Consider the following 22,667-nt stretch of genomic DNA (forward strand, 5'->3'; position numbering starts at 1 on the left):
GCATAACATACCAAAAACACAATTACATGGGAGTGGATGCACAGGTAGTTCAAAGTCTGTATACAACAGCATGGTGTAGTATCAATTAATTTTCCAATGACCATTCAACACGCAGGTAATGCATTACACCATTGATCATCAGATTCATCACTTATCAAGGTGGCTGTGTGGTGTGGGGCAGTTTCTCATTGTTACATATCTATAACATAGAGGTTTAGAATACCTTGCAAACTTCTTGGCACAACATCTGGCCCTGTAGATGAGTTTTTCTGCTCCATGTAGAGATCATCCCTGTTCTTTATTCCCAGAGGGTTGGGAGTTATGGGGCACCGCAGTATTTAGCCACTTCCTGTTGTGGAACTACGAGATCCAAATTACTAAACCGGTGTTAAGATAGGGGAACAGCCACCTCCATGGACCTACCCAACAGGATATACTTTGGGTCAAGTTTCAGTTTATCCCAGTATTTTATTAAGGTCTGTCACTGTACATTCAAAGTATAGATCAATTCTAGGGCATCCCCACAGTGTGTGTATGAAGGATCCCCTCTCTGCCCCTACATTGCTGAAACTGGGACAGTCTGCCCAACTAACTCTGCGCAGGCAGGTCCTGTTATAATATATCATAGGAAGGATCTTAAATTGGAGCAGCCGGAGTCTGGAATTGAGACTCCCCTCTGGTACATCAAGGCTGCCTCCTGGTCTGTGTTGTCCAGGTCTCCTACTTCCTTTTCTAATATTGCCCTTAGGTTAGTCAGTGTGTCAGACCTGTTATTATTAATTGTCTTATACTTTCATCACCCCCTTTCACTTTTATTTCTCCCAGGAGCAGTTTCCCCTCGAACGTCTCATATTCAGGGATTTTCTCTGTAGACTCTTCTTGCCAGGCATGTTTTTTGAGTTGCAAGTATTTGAAGTGTTGGGTTGTGTTGAGTTGGTAGTCTCTTTGGAGGGAGCTAAAGGGAATCAATGTTCCATCTTTTGAGGCCTCTTGCAGTTCGGAAATCCCAAGGGAAGCCCATGTCCTGGAACCCTTAAGTTACCCAATTTCCTTCAGAAGGCTCCATATACATAGGGGAGTTTCTCTGGTAACTGGTGTACCCCATTTCATCCATATTCCCATCCCCTTCCAGGCTTCTATAGTCATCTGGGTTGACGACAATAGCTTTTGCCCCCCCCCCCCTTCCAACCGTAGAGGTAGTGCAGATATGAGCTGGTTCAATAGCATGTAGTCAGGTGCTCCCCAGGTGAGTGACCCCAGTAAGTGACTTTCAAGTCAGCAGCCCAATAATAGGCCCTTGTGTCTGAAAGAGCAATATCCCAATTAAATTGATTGCGCTGTAGTATTCACAGCACCATCCTTAGGTGTCCCTCACTCCATAGCAGGGTTCTTACTCTCCCCCCCCCCTCTGTCTTAACAAATTCCTTTGCTTAGTTGTAAAATCTTCTGCAAGTGTACTTGTACTGTGAATTGTTTTTAAACACGTTATTCTCTAAGACGCTTGACATGCATAATATTCTGTAGCAAGACTATGCTGGTATTCCTTTTTAAACTCACTGGTTTTAATACGGTTCTAAATTTGCTTAGTGAACTTATTTCAAACTCTTGCATGCTTCCCGCTTCCCCTGTATCGGGACACAGTGGCATTCTACTTTCCGGTCTGCCACAGCTAGTGCTGGTTGAGCTGAGAAACTCTTGCCTACACTTCAGGCAGAAGCGTTGTTAGCGCTCTACCGGTAGCTGCATACACAGCCATAAAAGCTGATGCCGGGACGGATGCGCAACGAACGTGCAACCAGCGTGCCGAAGGAGCGCCAAAGGCAAGCCTGTCTGCGCCTGTCCGTGCCTGTCTCCAGGAGCCAGGTATCCTGGCTCTTCAGAAGGTAACAATTCTAAATTCTCAACGCCTTTATTACTCAGTGGACTCCTTATATCGGCTCAGAGCACAGATCTGAAAGAGACATGTTAGTGATAGATTCCTTACCTTAGAATATCCCCAGGCATCAGACTGGATCTGGAAGGTTTTGCTAGCAGTACCCCGCAGGTCAGGTGGCGTCCTGCAGCTCAGTGCCGAGATGACGTCACAGAGACTACTTGGGCGCCACCCATGCACGCTGACATCCGGTCTTTACTTTTCCGCGCCAGTCAGTGCAGGTCCAGTTAGAGCACGTCCCCAAGTCATTTTTTGATTATCTTTTTGAGACTTTTGTCTCTTGTAGGCCTTCTGTGGTGCGAGTAGGGATGCCTGGTTTTAAGTGCTGCCGGGCCTGCCGTCGCAATATGTCGGTGACGGACACTTACAATCCGAATTGGGACACTGCGCCGGTTCGGCCCCGGCCGGCCCCGTTCAGTGCCGTTCCTGGCACAGTTTGTTCCTTCCCTGATCCCTGCCCCACCGCCGAGGTCTGTTCCTCATGCGGCAGTGGTGGAGGTCGACTGGGAGGGGTCCAAGGACCCTTTTGCTCGTCAGTGTGACTCTGAGCAGGACTGGGCGGATGACTTGGAGGAGGCCAGTGGCCTTGACATCTCCTCTGATCCGGGGTTTGCCCCTTCCCCCACCACTATGGAGGAAGGTGCCTCATACACGGTGGTGCTCCGGAGGCCAGCTGAGGTCCTTAACATTGATCTCCCCATGGTGACCCTCAAGACTAATCTCACTGAGGTGCTCCAGTTGGCGTCCACTTCATCAGAGCCACGGCTGCCCTTTAATGATGCCCTCACTGACGTATTGTTGGGCACTTGGTCGCGGACAGCCACAGGGACCCCTGTGGATAAGAACGTCGCCAGGCATCATCACCCGGCGCCGGTGACCCTGCCTTTGTGACCACTCATCTCAGAGTCTGGTCTTTAAAGTTCAACATCCCAGAGTGCCTTACCCACTGCTCCGCTGGATAAGGACTCTAAGAAGTTGGAGCAGTTCGGCAAGCGGTTGTTCTCTTCGGCTAGCTTAGGGCTGCGGTCGGTGAACACTGCATGCCTACTGGGTCGCTATTCCCACGCGGTCTGGGATACTGTTGCAGGGGTGTTGCCTCAGTGCCAGGAGGAGGTCCAGGCTGTGCTGTCTCAGGGTAAGGACGCGGCTGAGTTCGCCATTTGTTGTGGCTTAGACACAGCGGACTCTATCGGTAGGGCAATTTCCACGACTGTGGCGCTTCGTCGCCACGCCTGGTTGAGGTCCACTGGGTTCTCCCTGGATGTCCAGATCTTGCTCATGGACATGCTCTTTGACGGCACTCACCTGTTTGGTGATAAGGCCGACAGTGCGCTGGAGTGTTTTAGGGACTCTCGGGCTATGGCCAAGTCCTTGGGCCTTTCTGCCACGTGCACGGCCATGTCTACTTTTTAGTCCTTTCGTGGCCATGGAAGAGGCGCCCCTGCCCGCTCATTCAGTCAAAAACCTGCCAAACTCAGCATGGGAATGGAGGCTGCTGTAGTGGCTCTGGGGGCCGGCGTGAGGGTAAGTCCACCTCCACCCCTGCAACGTCTACCTCGAAGCCTTCCAAGTCTGAGCTCCAGGTTGCACCCCACGCGGTGAACAACCGTTACAACGAAACTTTTACAATGCACTACCATTACAACAGCGGTCATTACAACGCAAACTATTACAATGCATTGCTCTGGGGGGGCGCTCTAGGATAGGGAATAGGTTAATTTACTATCCAATAACCTTCCCTAGTGTCCACGGGGACTGGAGTTGGAATAGTAAATTAAACTATTCACTATCCAGCACCCCAAAGCGCTATGCGTTGTAATGGACTGCGATGTAAAAACCGCGTTGTAAAGGCAGGCGTTGTAATAGCCTGCGTTGTAACGTCATACATCCCCCCACGCCAGTGAGTGGCAGGATTTGTCATCACCTTCCCCATTGGCGTTCTGTCACTTCTGATAAGTGGGTGCTGCAACTCGTCCTGAGGGGCTCCTCCCTCCCCTTCGAGTCTACCCCCCCAGCCAGTCGGGGATCACTTCACACTTCTCCAGCAGGAAGTTATGGCTCTCCTGGCCAAGGGGGACATCGAGTTCATTCTTGGGGCGAAAGTAGGATGTGGTTGCTATTCCCACTACTTTCTGGTCCCCAAGAAGGACAAAGGGGGCTGTGCCCCATCTTGGACCTGAGGGATGTCAATCGCTTTCTCAGGAAGGAAGTTCAAAATGCTGACTCTGGCTCAGGTCTTGGCTGCCCTCGACCCTGGAGACTGGATGGTAGATTGGACTTGCAGGACGCATATTTTCACATCCCAGTGCTGCTTGCCCACTGGCGCTACCTACGGTTTACGGCAGGCCAGGAGCATTTTCAGTTTCTCCTGCTCCCCTTTGGTCTTACCAGTGCCCCTTGGGTGTTCACAAAAGTGATGCTGGTGGTCGCAGCTCATCTGCGCAGGTCAGGGGTGTCCGTCTTCCCCTACCTCAAGGACTGGTTGCTGAAGGTGGGCTCCCCCCAAAAGGGCAACAGCACCTCCAGAGTCCCTCTCAGAAGCTCCTTTTCATCTGAGCGGTTCTGGATTCGACGCGGTTTCGGGTTTATCCTCCTGAGCAGCGAGTCCAGGATATTCAGACTATGATTCCGGTCTTTCTGCCTCTATCCCGGGTTTTAGTCAAAATGACCCTCCGGCTCCTGGGACTGATAGCCTCCTGCATCCTGCTGGTGCAACATGCCATATGGCATATGGGGGCTCTGCAGGGGGACCTGAAGTTCCAGTGGGTGCAGCATCAGGGCAACCTGTCCGATCAAGTCCAGATTTCAGAGGGTACTGCATAACACTTGCAGTGGTGGCTCATGAATCGCGATTGGGTCAATGGCAGATCTCTCTCCCCCAACCGGAGCACACAGTGGTGACGGATGCATCCCTCCTGGGAGGGGGAGGCCACTTGGGAGAGGCGGGGATCAGAGGCCTCTGGTCTCGTTGGTTGGAGTCCCCAGTCCACATCAATCTTTTGGAGCTTCAGGCGATCAAACTAGCACTGAAGGCATTCCTTTCCTCTGTCTGGGGAAGTGTAGTGCAGGTGTTCATGAACAACACCACCGCCATGTGGTATTGCAAGAAACCGGGCAGTGGGGTCCTGGGCTCATGTCAGGAGGCTCTGCGCCACTGGACATGACTAGAACATCAAGGCATTACCCTGGTGCTCAACACCTGGCAGGTTCTCTGAACGCCAGGGTGGACAAACTCAACTGCCGGTTCTTGATGGATCACGAATGCTGTCTGAACTCGGACGTGGTGCGAGGTCGCTTTTTAGTGAGGAGAGCCTTGGTTAGATCTGTTCACCACTGAAGAGAACGCACAATGTCATCAATTTTGTGCATTGGAATTTCTGAAGGTGGCACCCGCTCTGAGACGCTTTTTGTTGCGAGTGGAGTTGCAGTCTGTTGTACGCCTTTCTGCCTATTCCACTTCTGCCCAGAGTGCCGAAGAAGATTCGGCATGACCGGGCCCAAGTCATCCTTGTGTCTCCGGATAGGGCACGAAGATACTGGTATCCCGAGCTACTCAACATGGCGATTGATCCCCTGATCCGACTGCCTCTTCGGGAGGATCTCCTGTGGCAGCAGCAGGGGACGGTCCTCTACCCGAATCTGTGCAGCCCCCACCTCCATGCGTGGAGATTGATCTGCGACAGTTGATGGCTTTGGGTCTTCCTCCTGAAGTCTGTCACTTTGGCAGCCAGGCATCCCTCCACTAAAACGGTATATGCCTGCAGGTGGAACAAGTTTGTGGCATGGTGTGCAGCTAAAGCGGTGTATCCCCCTACTGCCCCTCTTTCTGAGGTCCTTCTGTTCCTCCTTTCCTTGGCCCAGCAGGGCTCTGCTTTGGGCACTATTAAAGGTTATCTTTTTGCCATCTCTGCCTTTCTACAGCTTCCTGTTCAACCATCTCTTTTCAAGTCCCCGGTTGTTAACCGTTTCCTGAAAGGCATTACGCACACGTTTCCTCCCGTGCTGTTCATAATGCCTCAATGGGACTTAAACCTTGTCTTGACATATCTGATGTTCGATCCCTTTGAGCCCCTTCATAACTGTCCTTTACGCCTTCTCACTCTAAACAAGGCTTTTCTGGTAGCCATCACCTCTGCCAGAAGAGTGAGTGAGCGAGCTCCAGGCTCTTTCTTCTAAGCCTCCTTTCCTTTCTGTTCATCCGGACAAGGTGGTTTTGAGGACCCGTCCTTCTTTCGTGCCAAAGGTTGTTATGCCCTTCCACATCGGGCAGAACATCACTTTGCCCACCTTCGTTCCACCTCAGCATCCCTCGAAAGAGGAAGAGAGGCTCCACCTTCTGGACCCAAAATGTGCGCTCTTGTTCTATCTGAAGCTCACACACCAGTTCCGGGTGGATGACCAGCTCTTTGTTGGCTACGTGGGTGCCAAAAAATGTCGGGCCATGCACAAATGGACCATCTCTTGGTGGGTCATTGTTTGCATCAAAGCCTGTTACTCGTTGGCTAAGAAGGAGCCTCCAGTGGGGCTACGTGCCCATTCCACCAGGGCAGCAGCAGCCACTACTGCCTTGGGTTGTGGCGTACCCTTGCAGGACATTTGTCAGGCAGCTACGTGGGCCTCGCTGCACACGTTTGAAGCATTACTGCCTTGACGGTCAAGTCCGGAAAGACTGCTTCTTTGGCCGTTCTGTTCTTAATGACTTTCTGGTGTAATCTTGTTTGCAGACCCACCACCGTTGTTGGCACTGCTGGAGTATCCATTCTAAGGTAAGGAATCTATCACTAACTTGTCTCTTTCAGATGCAAAAGTTACTACTTGTGTAACAATATATTTGTAAGAGATAATAGTTAGTGATCGATTCCTTACGGCCCCTCCCATCCTCCCTGTTCTGCAAACTGATTACTAGGGTTATGGTCATCCCTTTCAGGGCCATAGTTTCAATGCACGGTATCTTGCATGGCTCTGCGTTCCTGGCAGGGAAAGTAGTGTGCGGAACTGACGTCAGCGCGCATGGGTGGCGCTTAAGTAGTCTCCGTGACATCCTCTCAGTGCATACGACGCCAATGACGGACGCGGAGCTGCAGGTCGCCACCTACTGACACGCAAGGGTACTGCTAGCAAAACTTTCCGGATCCAGTCTGACACCTGGGGATATTCTAAGGTAAGTAATCTATCACGGACTAATGTCTCTTACAGATATATCGTTACACATGTAGTAACTTGTGCAACAGTACTGACAGCCCATCACAGCTCACCTGTACTAACCGGTACCCGCATACTTTAGATGGCCCGGTGGCCTGCTATAACTGGCAATTCAAAAGGAGCAGGAAACTGGGATATCTCCTGGGATACCACCAGGTAAAGCACCCAGACCTCATTCATCTAAATATGGCCTGAATAGTCTTTTTTGCAATGTTAGGTCACTGGCCAAGCACACGACTGAGATTTGGGACATGATCTACTCCAAAGCTCCGGATATCTGCTTTTTAACATAGGCATGGCTAAACACCACCAACCATCCAACTACAGCATTAGCTATCCCCGACAAACTAATTCATCTTGATAGAAGCAAAAAAACTGGTGGAGGCATTGCCATAGCTTTTAAAAATACCATAAATGTGACATAGATCTCGTTCATAAGTACTGACTCCATAAAGTTAGGTATCTTTAAGATAAGTATGTTGGCTACGGAGAGCAAGACTACTGACTTATCAGTGAAATTGCTCTCCCACCCTCGCAACTCCATCACGTGAGGCCCTACTGAGCCCCTGCACTCAAGTGTTGGTGTTCAAGGCCCTTTTCCACCCTCAGGTTGTACCTGCGCCTCATCCCTGGTAGTCCAATAGACCTCTCACTCTTTCTCTCGCTCCATTTTTCTGCTTGCTTTTCCCTTTAACCTCTCACCTTAGTTTTCAACCCAGCGGCACTCTACACACTCAAGCCAAGTCGCAACAATGACTGCAAGCTAGCATTCCCAGCCGGTATCCACAGGACATTCAGCTGTCACCACTGCCGCAACTCCTGCAGCACGGCAAAGACCACAGATCCAGCATAACACACCCGAGACAACGCGACCACACCAAAGACCCTGCAATGCATCCTTCTCAGCGTCTGATCCCTACACAAAAACGCCACCGAAATCTGGGACCTCCTCGACAGCACCACCCCAAAAGTGTCAAACTTAACTGAAACCTGGACCAACACCACCTTGGGACCTGACATCACCATCGCCATTCCCCAAGGACACAATCTCCCTAACTTCCCCTTGAGGCAAGAATCACTTTTAAGATTCTTACTCGAGCGCACAAAGCCCTCCACAACACCGGACCAGCATACCCGAATTGCCGACTCACATTCCACGTACCCCAAAGGATCCTAAGATCAGCCCAGCTCTCCCACGCCATGGTCTCTCACACCAGGAAGTACAAATCGGCAGGCCACTCCTTCAGTTTCCTTCCTTGCGGCCAGAGGCTGGAACGCCCTCCCTTTCCACCTCAGACAGACATTACTCCCCAACTTCACGAGGGAACTCAAAACATGGCTCTTCGATAGACCTCCTTCTTGATGGAAAGGACCCTGTGCCTCCTCGCCCCCCCCCCCCCACCTCCCCCAGCGCCTTGAGACCCTTGCAGGTGAGTAGTCTTGCTCAACAAACTCCTGATTGACTGATTGATAGCTGGAATGGCGCTCTGATTTATCGCCCCCCCGGGGCCCAAAGCCCACTTTCGCCAAACATTGACATAAGAGATAGTCATGCATGTCCTAGCCGCCAATACATTTCTCTTGCTAGGTGATTTTAACATTCATGCGGTAGAGCATACCAACCCGAAAGTTTGGAAACTCCTAACATGCATACTGCAGGCCATACTTTGGACCTATTCTTTTCCAACTTACAATAGCTGGACTGTAAGAGATCTCTCCCCCTCCCTTGGACTGACCACATTTTAATTACCCTTGAGATCTAGCTTCCTCATTCCAAGGGTACTATCACAAGCATCAGACTGCGAGGTGATGCACACAGACCCTGGCATAAACTTACTCCTGGAACTTTTAGCGATGCCTTTCATCCCAAGTTAACAAATTATAATTGTGAGATTTCTGAATTACTGAACTCTTAACTCTGCCCTTACAGAGGCATTGGATGCAACAATCTCTCTTAAAAATTATGGCTCCACTTATCGTCGACCATCAGCCCCATTGTTTACGCCAGAAATAAGGGTAGAAAAAACTAAATGCAAAACTCTAGAGAGATTCTGGCAAAGAAGGAAAGAGCCTCAAGACAAGGAACAGTACAAACGAGCTCTGTCCCGATACCATCAGAATATTAAATCGGCCAGGCGGACTTTTATCATTAATCAAGTGAGCTGACAACTCCCCCAAAGTCTCTTTTAGTATAGTTTGTGATTTTATTTCCCCACAAGCATGCAGCCAATCTCCTGTGGAATCCCAGGACCTCTGTGACTCTCTGGCAAAAAAAATTCAGGAAAAGATATCATACATCTACTTATTTCCGGTTGCTCCTTTGCAGGACACAGGGATCCCCATTCCCAAAGAAGAGCAGAAAAAAGCAACCCTCTATACACAAGACTATTTTCAGCCTTTTACTTTAGAGGAAATATACAGCTCTGTGGCTGCAGCCAAGTCTAGTTCCCCTGGGACCTTTGCCCACCTAAGATATCCCTTTTGGCTACCTGCTGCGCCCCTATGATCCAAGAGATCTTCAACTGCTCAATAAAAACAGGCACTATTCCGATAGTGGAAGGAAGCTTACGTACGGCCCATATTAAAAAGAGCAACGTTGAACCAACAATCCCTCATCAATTACCGCCTGATATTCGTGCTACCTCTTTTGGGTAAACATCTTGAAGGCCTAATAAATTAGTTGTTGTGATCTTATCTCAAATTCAATCACCTTCTGAATGCCTCACAATCCGGTTCCTGCCCAGGATACAGTACAGAGATAGCGCTCCTGACCGTGACTGAGTCACTGAGACAGGGGGTGGATGCAGGAAGGCCTGCGATACTGATATTATTCGACCTCTCAGCAGCCTTTGATACCATCTCTCATCCAAGGCGTTTGGAAAGGCTGCAGAAAGTCTGTGTACAGGGGGTGGCACTTAAGTGGCTTCAGCATTTCCTGTCTAACAGCAAACGGTCATCCTGGTCTTGTATTCCTCTAGCAAAATGCGTTTGGACAAGGGTGTACCACAGGGCTCATGTCCGAGTCCTACCTTGTTCAATATCTATATGGCCCCGTTAACAAAGACTGCAGGGCATTTTTGCTTTGAGATCATATCATATGCTGATTACACCCAGCTGATGTTTACCCTAGGCCAAGACCTGAAAATAGCAACAACAAAAGCTTTGCATCAGGAATTTTGTCATCTCCAATTGGATGACGGAGAACTGCCTTCAGCTAACTATGAAAAGATAGAGGTTATTATACTGTTTGGTAAAGCCCCAACCATCTGGTCCAGCGATTGGTGGCCCCACCAACTGGGTACCATCCCTCTGCCCAAACAAACTGTAAGAAATCTTGGGATAAAATTAGATCAAGCTTTAACGATGAAAGACCAGATTGCAGCAACATTGAGTGCTTGATACCACAATCTGTGCCTTATACGCAGAATCTTCCCCTTCCTTCCCACAACAGTCCAGGCCATGGTGATTAGAAAACTGAACTATGGAAATGCTCTATTGGCAGAAGCTAGTGAATCGCTGCTTTCCAAACTTCAGGTGCTCCAGAACACAGCGGCCAGGCTCATTCTGAACCGCCCTGCAGGGACTCCCTCAGCCACTTTGCTGAAAGAACTGCATTGGCTACCAGTGAAGCAGCGTTCTCGTTTGAAGATCTGTTGCCTCACATATGCCTTAAAAGGCAAAGGCCCTCTCTATCTCCAAAACAAGTTAATGGCCTACTTCCCTAGTCACACCCTTTGATCCAGCAATCAAGCCCTACTGTACGTTCCTCGTACTTTTAATATGCAGTGGGGGAAAGGCCTTCTCCTATCTTACCCCAGGACACTGGAACAAACTTCCTCAAAGCCTGTGCGAGACACCTACTTACTAAATTTCTGGAAACTACTAAAAGCCTATTTATTCTGAACCCACTTGGTACACATTTTCTGTTAGGTCTGCGGCAGCACCGAGATGCCCCCGGGTGAGTTGTGCGCTATAGAAAGTAATAACATAACATTGTTCGACTAAATGAAACACAGTGTTGTGCTTGTGACATTTTGTAGGATATCATTGACATAATGAGATCTGTTTACCCGCCATCGCCCCCTCAAAACCCTGTGATGTCAGGGGGTGATCATACTATACAAGCTAAGGGCTCCAGCATGAGGTCGAAGAGTGAGGGTGAGGCATCCATACCTCGTGCTTGATTTGAAATTGTGGAAAGGATTCCCCATTTACCCTCACCCGAGCTACTGGTTCTTTATAAAGCAAGTCTATCCAAGCCCAGAATTTAGAACCAAACCGTTTTAGCACCAGGGCCTGTTTCAAGAAGGGCCAATGAATGACATTAAATGCCTTCTCAGTATCTAGGTATTGAAATATATAGTGGTCAGCTCTGTGCTGTACAGTCTCAAGCCAATTGTAGAGCCTGCAAAGATTGAACCTGGTTGATCTCTTCGGCATGAAGCCCGATCTTTCTGAATTAGAGCAGTAAAGACTAGTAGAAGTCACTTGAACTATAGTCATAATTTTGGTTTCTGTTCAAGAGGGGGATCGGGCAATAAGAACTACATTTTGTTGTGGTTTTCCAGGCCTCATGAATAATTTAAGCATGTATCTGCTCTGTATCCTGGCATTTCCCTATAAAGGGTCTGCTGGTATGCCATTAGGTCCAGGGGTTTTCCCTGTTTTGAAATTGCCTATGGCTGCGAGCACCTCTGAGGGTCATGTTCTCCTCTAGGGATTGGAGGTCATCTTGGGTAAGGACCTACACCCCATCAAGGTAATATCTTATCCAGGGGGTGTCAACCAGTGGGCAGACTTGATAAAAATCAGCATAATATTGGGCAAACTCATTTGCAATCTCCCAGGCTGTAGTGTAGGGGTTGTCATTCTCTCCCAATATGGTAGGCACCCATCTCACCTCTGCTTCCTTCCTGCACAGCCCAGCCAATAGTCACCTTGCTTTCTCACCCGCATCCAGCAGAAGTTGCATGGCCATGATCGAGGTTTTGGCCTCCTGGTGGGCTGACCCCTGATGTTTTGCAGAGTATTGCAATGGTATACAACATGGAGGTGTCAGTCATTGACCCAGATTTCCTCTCTAGCTCTCCGTTTACCCATATTTCTTTCTTTTTTTTTGTATTTTATAAAGTTTTGCACCCTATCTCTTAGTGCCATTTTGTAGGCCTCCCAAAGTGTGGTGGGCAATGACACTGGGTCTTTGTTTTTGCTAAAATACAGTTCTGTCTCTACTGTAATTTCTCTGGTGACATTCTGGTCCCTTAACTCCCAGGTGTTGTTGCCACCTCTTTCTAGACATATGAGATCATGTCCCAACCATTAGCCACATTGCCCAGTGGTCAGACAGACGGCAGACCAGTTATTCAGCCTTCTCTATATCTACCTCCTCAGCCGGGGGAAAAATGTAGTCCTTTCTGGAGAACACCTTGTGGGTGCCAGAAAAGTAGGAGTATGTACGGTTGTTGGAATGGCAGTAGCACCATAGGTCCACCAGTCCCAGGACTGCCACAAACCCTGCCAATAATGTTTCTCCCCCCTTGGCCTTTTAGTTGGGCTAGGCTGTTCCAGATGTGGGCTTACGACATCCTTTAAGTCACCCCCGATTATGTCTATAGAAGCCTGCCCCCATTAGTATCTCGGCTCCCTTGTCCAGCATTTCTCTATTTGTGTGTGTGTGGGAGGGGGGGGGGGTGGCTACACTCTAACCAGGGTTGTCTCTCCATCCCCATATTCCGGTGACAACCACATATGTCGTGGTAGGGTCAACCCATGTTTTTTAAACCCTGAATGGAGCAGCATTCCTCACCAATACAGCGACCACAAAGGAATCTGCACTGGGTGCCCCATAGGTGTCTCCTCTAGTAGGACCATGTCTAGTTTCAATCTCTTAATGTAGGCGGCCACCAGCCTTCTTTTAATCTTATTCCCTAGCCCATTTACATTCCATGACCGTATCAAGCATCTCCTGTCATCTGATGTGTCAATCTCGCTCATCTGGGTTGCATGATGGATTCTGGTCACTCAGTGTGGTGGTCCCTACATCCGTGCCTATATACATCCCTATTCCACTCCACATGCATGAACAGCTCGCTCCACTAAAAGACTTAAAGTGGAAGAGGTGTGGCGCAGCGGCCAGGGTGCCGGACTCTAGATCACAGGGTTCATGGTTTGATCCCCGGCTCCGGCACCATGTGACTCTGGGCAATAGCTTGCTTAATCTTCCTGATGGCCCTCAGCGCCGGGACACCTCTCCGGAGGTAGCTGTGTGCTTTACAAATGCTGGCATTTTTACATTTACTTAACCTAACCACTCCCTCCATCCCCCCCACTCTCCGCTGCGCACTTACTCCTTCTCATCAACATGACAACTGTGTTGCAAGTAAATCAGAGAGCCTGTTGCCCCATCACCGTTCAATTTCCCATGTGTTACTCTAGAAACCCCTCAACTTAGTTACGGACTAGTTAGTCTTAACCCTGTAGGGTATAAAAATAAGAGTTAGAAGAAAAGCACCCTTCTGCTTGCAACCAATGGCTCTTCTGGTGCATTTTTTGCTGACTCTGCATCCTCCATGGCTCAGCCTGGCTCGTTCAATCATCCCTCATCTTGTGGTGTGCCTTTTCCAGGTTCCGGGGATGTTCGAGTCAACTATTCTGCTTCTAGATTGCCTACTGTCACTAGCAAGGGGTGGTTCTTTTCAGAATCCTTGGAATATTCATGATCAGATGGGTCAGTTGTAGTGTTACTCTGGAGGTTGTCCTGTGTTTTCGGTTTGACCAATCTGGTTGTTCTTCCTTTTGTTTCTGATGAGAGGCAGGACTTTGTGACCCCTCTAATTGGAAGGGAGGGGTCCCAGCCATTGTTTATTTGCAGTGCTACTACGACATGCCTGCTTGGTCTGACTTTTGGTTCTGGCCCCGTCCTGCATGTTCCATGTTGTTTCTCTCAGTTCTGTCTGGTCGCGAGTGCATAAAGTTAGGCACACATGGCATACATCCACAAATTGAGATAAAAATACAAATTCTATTGAAAATGACACAAAAAATATAGCAACGTTTTCCAAAATCGGGTAACCATCCAAATAACCAACCTCACCAACCCGTGTCCACATCTTGTTTCACTTCCTTGACTCATGCAATGCATTAAGATGCAAATGGATGGACGTGGAATGGTCAGACAAAATTAAACACAATCTTTCAAAATTTGCACAGCCACGGTTCGGTTTTAAAATCATACAGTCAATAGCAGCCCTATTTTGTAAACCTGAACATCCAATATCAATTCCGCTAAAGCAGGAGCAGTTTCATTTATATTTTCATTAGTAAACATGCAAGCTTGTTTATTATCCTAGTGTTATACACAGTTAACCCAGAAATGCCTACTATGGGCATAGCTGGACTAATATTTTCAGTTTTGAATAACAAGGTAATTTCAGAATCTTAGTCTTTAGATCGAAATTCGTCTCTAGCATCGCGAGAATGTAAAGACGAATGCAAAGAAAACATAAGTCCTAATCGTGTGAAGCCCATGGTACACCAGTCATGTTTGCTGGAATATTGCTGTATGATGTTTTGACACACCGAAACAGCAATCCCATGGGTAATTTACCATGCTTTTGATACTGGCAGTTTAGTCCCTTGGCTGTGGTTATCCCTGGACGCCTCTGGTCCCTTCTGGACACACCTGAATACGCTCCAAATACTGCAATCATGACATAAACATCTAGAAGAACAGAGAACAAACCAGTATTCTCATTCTCCCAAATATTCATCAGCAGGCACATGTTACCATTTCCCCTCTCCAGGTCTCATTCCAACTCTGATGTTGTCTTTTCCTGTAGCTAGGATTTCAAGAGGATTGTTCGAACCATACTTTGGTTCATGGATTCTTGTCTATGGAGCCAAATCCTCCGTTCTCTCGTACACTAAGAAGGTCTGGGGCAGTCCCCTTCTTAAAACTGCCTTCATAGACTGGCATGATGATTTGAGCTACTTGATCCCTTGGTTGCACTACAAAAATCACTGTCCCCACTGTGCAACAGTATCCCTTTTATATCTTCTTGGTAATCAGTCTATTACCCCTGCCAGAATGTGGATACCTTCTAAGGCAAGCCGTAAGCGAGGAGCAATCAATCCAAACTGCCCCAGGGGAATCCAAATTCCAATCCCGGTTTCAATTAAAGCTATATCTCTGGATTTCAGACTGCAACTGTAAAGCATGTAAATCAAGACCTGCTGCCTCTGGGGTGGCCAGATATGTAGCTCAGGCTCTAAGAGTTGTCTTCCAGTTCAGGATAGTGTAGGTGGCCACATGAGGTTGGATCTGAAAAGCTGGTGTCAATCCTTAGCATTAACAGAGTTTCTGCCTTTTTCGAAGGCCTGTTAAAAATGAACAAAGCCTCATACAAGTTATCTCCAACCTTTAAAGACCCACCTGACAATTTATTTCTGCTGAGCTTTCAACGATCCATTCATTCTCTCAATAAGGCCCACAGCTTGTTGGTAGTGAGGGATATGATAAATCCACTCTGTTGGGCAATCTAATCCTGCACCAATTTGCCTTTGAAATGAGAATCCTTGTCACTTTGGATCTACAATGGAATACCATAATACAAATTAAGTAGATTCAGTGGTTTCAAAGTATTCTGCCGAGTGGCGCTTTTACACGGAAAGCCTATCAAATATCCAGACTAACTATCCACCACTGTACATTCATACTGACACCCCAACTAGTTGGCATTGGCTCCATGTAGTTGATCTGCTATGTGTGTCCCGGAAGCTTTTCCCCATCTAGCTGACAGCTCGCCACCCGTGGGACTGGTCTGTGTTGTGTATGCTGACAAACGGGACATTGTATAATTGCAGTTTGGATCCAGTCTAGGGGAATATGCATCCCTCTAATCTCTGCCCACCTGTTAGTGGCTTTCTCTCCCAGGTGTCCACATTCTTGTTGTGCCCACTGAGCCATTTCCACCAAATCAGAATCCTGTATCCGCTTCTTGGCTTCCAACGTTTTAGCTTTTTCATGTGCAAAGGAATTACACCACCATTCTAATGAGTCTGTTTAGCATTGGGCAACTAGGCGATATACAGTAACGGCTCTTTGCGGTAACATTTCTAAGATCTCTTGCCACAAATCCTTCCCCCACACCTCTTTTGAATGTATCATCCAGTTATGGGCAAGTGATGTTGGAAGCCATGTAGCTAGCCCATTGGCAGTAGACCACAAGTTTGTATAAATATAACACTTCACAAAAACACTCCGAGACATAAGATCATAGGGAAATTTTTAAGACCAGCCCGAGTTTACATCCCCAAATACTTAAATATGAAACACAATGAATTGGGGGTCTAAAAGCCTAATATAAATGAAAAGGCCAAACATTTCTCCCAATGGTAGAGTGTATCAGTATGTAATACAAAATTGCTAAATATAAGGAACATCACACCCGGGGCCAAAAGCTCTTAGTGGTAATGTGGTTGGGATCAGTCATATACTTAGTCTGGATAGCCATCAACTGTTCCAAGTGATCAATTTTATCATTTGGTCAACCAGCTAAAGGGGATGGTGAACCGCTTGATCATAAAGGACACCACGCCTGTGTGCGCAAGGCTGGAACCCAACCAAAAAATCACTGAAGAAAAATACAACCGGCTGTAACTTCTAAATGCCCTTGGAAAAAGAGAAAGAAACAAGCAGTGCAAAGGTAAGTGGGTTAAAATAAGATGATGTGTCCCAATAAAGAGTATTTTTATTAGGAGTGAGGACACACCCCTTAATTAAAAACAGAACAGTGCAAACTGCAGCTTAAACAAATAACTGCCACAAAGGGGCCAACATGTTTCAGCCAAACAGGGTCTACTTCCCTAGGCTTTCTTCTGGGCCTCTGTTCTTATAAGTGCTACTGCGTATATTAGTGTGAATAGCTTGAAAATAAACAAATCAGTGAAAATAAATACTTGCTGTGATACAGTGAAAGAATACACAGTCTGTTCCTCCACATCAAGCAAGAAGCTTGGCCGCAGAACATAATGCTTGTTCATCGAGATCACCATGGGGCACCAACCGGGGACACAAAGCTCGGATAAACTTGATAACACGCATGGTCCATCAGGGAGAGGGAAGTGACCGCTGCACAAATGCCTCTTAACAATCCATGGCCGCCCAGAAGAAAGGTTGAAACAGTGCTAAGGAAAATGAGATTTACCAGGACACCAGTTCCAAATGGCCTTCCGGTGGTCCTACTAAAATCTGAACTGAGTCTTTAGACATCGATTCTAACCCAACTCTTCTCGGAATGTCATTTTACGGCTACAGTCTACGAAAGTTGGAAGGGACCAACTCTGGTACCCATATATACCAAGGGAAGTAGAGATTCACCCACAAAATAATATACAACGCACTATTGGATGTGGCAGGAAAGTGCTACACACGTTTAATGTTTAACTGGAACTTCAGCAAAAGAGAAAAAAACTGAGCCCATAGTTTCAGAATGGTTTCCAAAGGAACAGCCACATTGAGGATAATCTTCTGACCTTATCCTGCCTAGTTGGCGAAGTGATGCTCTCCAAGACCCGACCACTTAATGTGCTATTTATTTATTCATTTAACCTTTTTATCTTTAGTCCAAGCGGGTGATAATCCAACACGCTATGGTTTGATAGGGATCCTACGTATAGACCCTTATAGAATTTTCTTTTATATTTTTCCCTAGGAAGATTGCCCAGATCACCTTCCTTGTCCTGAAGAAGACCCGCTCTGTAAGGGAAACTGTCCCTACCCTGATTAGGGGCGAAACGTAGACTACTTACCCCCGCGATACCAGCTTTTAACTCTAGCAAGATTAATACAGCTGTCCATAGAACTCTGGTTTTCAAGGATTGTTGGTTTTTGTTTACCCGTAATATGTGGCCCCTACGAGGGGAACCACTGTGACATTGTACAAATTTGGTTTGTCACCTAATGAAGATTTGTTTTTCTCATCATCACCAAATCCCCTCACTACACACCCCCCCCAACACCAATTTCACTTATGTGGGCACAAATCTTTTTGATCTTTGTGATGTTTAATTGATAAACTAATAAGAAGTTTTCGAGTACCCTGTGAATAAAACATGGTACCTTGATTTGTTCTGTGTCTGGTAATTTGTGTTTGTATTTGGTTCTATGGTTAATAGAATGTTTCCTTTTCTCAGTCTGGGACCCCTCAGTCCATATCATTATCTACCCAGGTCCCTAGACTTTGTTGGGTTCAACCCTGTTTGATATAACGTAAAATGAATGTCCGGCAGTAGTTCTCTGTGAACAGTTCTTAGTAGGGGTCAGGGCTAATGGAAGGACCTAATGTGTGTATTTTAAAGAAACATTTACTCTGACATTGTGTGCAGTTAGCACCATAATGTGAGCACAGGGCCCGGCTCTAGGGCTGTGCAATCGGTGCAACCACACTGGGCACTGACTTGGGGTGGGGGCCCCATTTTTATTGTTTTAAAAGCACCAGATGCCAAGTTACTTGTCCCAGCAATTTTTAAGCATCAATGACAATTTCAATATAACTCCAGTGATTAATGTTCTTCCTGGAGAGAGGCTGGAGCTTTGTCTGGTAGAGGAAGTTTTGACTCATCATAGTGCCTGCTGCAAAGAATCTGTCCCATTCAGATCACAAAGTACATACGCTTTAAATAGGTCAACGGGTTGTCACTTTTGTCAGAGAGATCCTTTTGTGAACTTGCAGTTTAAAAGTGTTTCCTTATCCTAATATTGCAAAAAGGGTTTATTTGGGTAGAAATTAATTATTAAACACACACCCTAAAAATGGTGTTACATTTCAAATTCTGAAATTGTGCTTTTCCAGACCAAGGACTCTTAAACTATCCTGCCTACCAGTATGGGTGACCTTTGACTCCTGCACCTTGTAGGCCTCTGTCTTATGTAACATTTCCTATACACTGATTACACACATAGGATTGGCTCTGTGCAATGTATGTGTGATGTAAAGTGTTCTGACCCCTTAAACTGGTATGAGTGAAGCTATAAAACTAAATGAATCGAAGAGACAGTGGTTATGGAGACTTGGGGGACATTGTCTAATGGTGGCAGTGAGGGAATCTGTGACGAGGTGGGCATTGGAGGGGTATGGGGGGGGCTGCCAACAAACATTTTTGCAGAGGGCGCCACCAGTACTAAAGCCAGCCCCTGTGTGAGCAGGGGCTACCCTGTGAATACAGTAGTGTTGCAACATTGTTATTGTAGTCTCTTTTAAATTAGAGAGTGAAAACATAGGAATTGTGGTCATCTCCATACGCAGGTCATCTAGGAGCATCAGCTTTCACTAGCAATCAGTGCTTAATTTGAGCCGTGGTTTCCAAGGCTGCATGGCACTTAATTGTCAACACCACACTTAGGACAGTCTGCCCACGGTGGCGCTGCTCATCTAATTTAGAGATGAGCAGAACAACTGTTGTTTATGAATACAATATACACTAAAACTTACTAATACCTCCCTTCCCATCCAGTCCTTCAGCTTTGGGAACCTGGAATAATTTAAACTGTTGCACTTAAAGGGGATTCGTTGTTTTGGCAGAGGACAGTGGTAAAAGGTGCTGCAAGCTGCAGTGGTACTTATTATTTTACAAATTAAGCACTGCGGGCACCGCACTACATTAGACTCTACCAGCCCCTCTCCATGAGACCAGGGAACGCCTCTCAGAGCCCCCTGCACATCCGAATAAAGCAGAGACGTGTAACTGGGACAGGTAGTGAGCGGTGCACTCTGCTCGGATTCGGGTTGCCAGTAGACTGTCGTCAAAGGTTTATAGTAGCATCCGAGGATCAAAACTACAACAAAGCACAGCAGCAATGCTGCTGCCAGAGACTCCACCGCGGACAAGACCTGTGCTGACCCCAGGAGGCAGAGGTGTCCAGATATACAACTGTCCGATCCCTGGCCCTCCGGGACCCTGCTCCGCCTCACTGTAAACACGGTAATCATTTTGCAAGGTTGATGAATGCTTTCATCTTGGTGAAAAACTGGCTTCCACAAGCTGTTCTTTTTGAAGCAATGGCGCGCACAGGAGGGCGTGGTGGGTGAAGGAGCCGGGCTTTGATAGTGAAGCCTTTGGGGCCCCGCGTTACGCCACTGGCTGGAATGTTTGCTACCTGGACTTCAGCTCCCAGACTGCACTTCGGTGGGAGCACTATGGCAGCCTGTCTTGCAATGTGAAATATGGCCTAACACCACATAGGCTATTAGGGCTGCAGTGCGCACAACGTTGGTGAAAAAATTCAGAACAATTCTGTATTATTTAGAACATTTGACCAATGTTAAACCATGTTATAACATTTTATTTCTCGATCATCTCAAATCATAAGCATAAACATATTCACATTTTGAATTTTAAACACATTTACAAAGTCATCTGAACCACAACCCAATGCATTTCGGGACATCTTGGTCCCTTCGTCAGGGGTTCCAGTAGTCACTGTAGAGATAACAAGGATGCAAAATCAAAAACGATGCCCAATCGCAATCAATCATTTCAATCATCATAATACTTAATATTACGTGTATACTGCAACGTTCACATAAATGTTATTCATGTCCACACTACATACATTTCTACTCATATAATCTAAACCACAATCTGTGTATACAAACAACGTGAAAAGAGCTCATGCTAAAAAAATACCCAACCACCAAACAAATACCAACACGTAAACAAACATACCTCGTAAATATTTGGGGAGTTGTTTCTGAAAGAAATCCAAAATATCACTTCACTAAACCCAAACAAACGGAGAGTGAAAAAAACGATCACCAATGTTATTTTGACAAACTTCTCACCTTTTTGAACCAATATTAGCACTTAATCAAAACAGCCAATTCCGTGGTCAGATGCGGACTCTAGAGAAATACGATAACGCAAATTAGTACCATGACCCTTAACCTAACTGTTCTCAATCCATGTAATCACCGCCAATGGCTTACCTCTATTGTGATGCTTAATCCCAACAGAAGTCCGTATATTTCACCCTCAATGCCTGCAACAAACGTAAAGGTAACATGAATACCTTTAAAATATATCCCGCTACTTACATTTACCAAAAAACGATCTCCTCGCGTACCTCAATGTGCACCGAGTGCCTTCCCAAATCATCCGCCTCGCTGTTTGATGCACTGCCGTGTCATCAACACAGCTTATACCGAGCTCTTCCGGTCAAGTTGCTAGACATCGCCGACAGACTATACTGAACTACAAAAGAAGTAATCGAACTACAAAAACGTCCGTTTATGCTCATAAACAACTTGGCTATCTATACCTTAATTTTCACTAATCATAAAAAACGGGATGTAGGACGAGAAATCATAACTAGTGACGAAACGGTTAAGTACTCACTACCCACTAATATCTCTCGCATCAACAACAACTTTATCAATGACAAAGGGAAAAAAATGAAAAAAATACTAGACACCCAACACAAACGTGGCTTGACAAAAGACAGTGACAAAAATAAAAATAATGTAATACCATCAAATAAACTACTATGATCAAAAAATGAATAAACTAAATACTCCCCTGCCTGCTATTTACACCTGAACATAAAATAACAAACAATAAGTAACCTGCCTGCTATTTACAACTCTTGCATCCACGAACTATATACATCAATTTACAGCTCTTCAAATTTAGATTACTATCTGTAGTGTGATCATGTGCTCAGTCGGATTCCTTAAGGCCATCTGAGGCTGTACACCTGCCCTACTTATTAAAGAAAACAACTAAATTCAAATTTGTCGTTAAGCCCCCCTGGGGTCAAAGTTTGGAGTTTCTTAATCCAGAAAGCCTCTCTCTGGAGGAGTGCCTGATCATTGTCTCTGCCTGGCGAAATATGAACATGACCACATACTGTTGGATACACATTGGCAAGAAGGTCTTGTGTTTTTTCGACGTTATATCGACGACATTTTTCTAATTTGGCGTCTATCTGAAGATTCACTTAGGAGTAACATCGCTCGTCTTAACCAGATAGATCCGAGGATACAATTCACCTCCACGATTCATCATGATGAAATATCATTTCTGGATGTTGTGGTAAAATTGAAGGAGCAAACCTTAGACACTAAGTTGTTCAAGAAACCAACGGATAGAAACAATGCATTGTTATATACCAGCTTTCACCCAAAAAATCTAATTGATAATTTACCCACATCCCAATTCATGAGGATTAAACGGATCTCTTCGAACGAAACTGATTGTGCAGCATCCCTAATGCAACAAAAGGCAAGGTATATGCAAAGAGGATATCCAGAACCTATGCTTGACAGTCAACTGATCAAAGTCAACAACATGACAAGAAGCTCACTACTGACCAAAAAACAAAAAACCAGCACGAACCGGATGATTTTCGTGTCAAAGTATTCATCGGCTTCGAGGGACATCAAAAAGATTTTATTGCATAGATGGGAATTGTTGGAAGTTGAACCAGACTTTGGAAATCTGTTCAGCGAAAAACCATTATGCGCATACTCCAGAG

Source organism: Lissotriton helveticus, chromosome 12 (genome assembly GCF_964261635.1).
Source record: "Lissotriton helveticus chromosome 12, aLisHel1.1, whole genome shotgun sequence".
NCBI lineage: Eukaryota > Metazoa > Chordata > Amphibia > Caudata > Salamandridae > Lissotriton > Lissotriton helveticus.